We start from the raw sequence: 980 nt of genomic DNA on the forward strand, positions 1-980 counted from the left end.
ACGTGACCCTTTACACGGGCAGTCAATGGAGACGTGACCCTTTACACGGGTAGTCAATGGAGACGTGACCCTTTACACGGGTAGTCAATGGAGACGTGACCCTTTACACGGGTAGTCAATGGAGACGTGACCCTTTACATGGGTAATCAATGGAGACGTGACCCTTTACATGGGTAATCAATGGAGACGTGACCCTTTACATGGGTAATCAATGGAGACGTGACCCTTTACATGGGTAGCCAGTGGAGACGTGACCCTTTACACGGGTAGCCAGTGGAGACGTGACCCTTTACACGGGTAGTCAGTGGAGACGTGACCCTTTACACGGGTAGTCAGTGGACACGTGACCCTTTACACGGGCAGTCAATGGAGACGTGACCCTTTACACGGGTAGTCAATGGAGACGTGACCCTTTACACGGGTAGTCAATGGACACGTGACCCTTTACACGGGTAGTCAGTGGAGACGTGACCCTTTACACGCGTAGTCATTGGAGACGGGACCCTTTACACGGGTAGGCATTGGAGACGTGACACTTTATACGGGTAGTCAATGGAGACGTGACCCTTTACACGGGTAGTCAATGGAGACGTGACCCTTTACATGGGTAATCAATGGAGACGTGACCCTTTACACGGGTAATCAATGGAGACGTGACCCTTTACACGGGTAGTCAATGGAGACGTGACCCTTTACACGGGTAATCAATGGAGACGTGACCCTTTACATGGGTAATCAATGGAGACGTGACCCTTTACACGGGTAATCAATGGAGACGTGACCCTTTACACGGGCAGTCAATGGAGACGTGACCCTTTACACGGGTAATCAATGGAGACGTGACCCTTTACACGGGTAGTCAATGGGTTAGGGTTAGGCCACTACAAGTCTTTCATTTGCCTTAATACAACAACAGTATCATAGAGATGAACAGCACATGTGACATTATTGAGAAGGACCCCGAGGGGGGGGATGGAGGG

The sequence above is a fragment of the Nanorana parkeri genome, unplaced genomic scaffold (assembly GCF_000935625.1).
Source record: "Nanorana parkeri isolate BGI_ZX_2015 unplaced genomic scaffold, ASM93562v1 scaffold2945, whole genome shotgun sequence".
NCBI lineage: Eukaryota > Metazoa > Chordata > Amphibia > Anura > Dicroglossidae > Nanorana > Nanorana parkeri.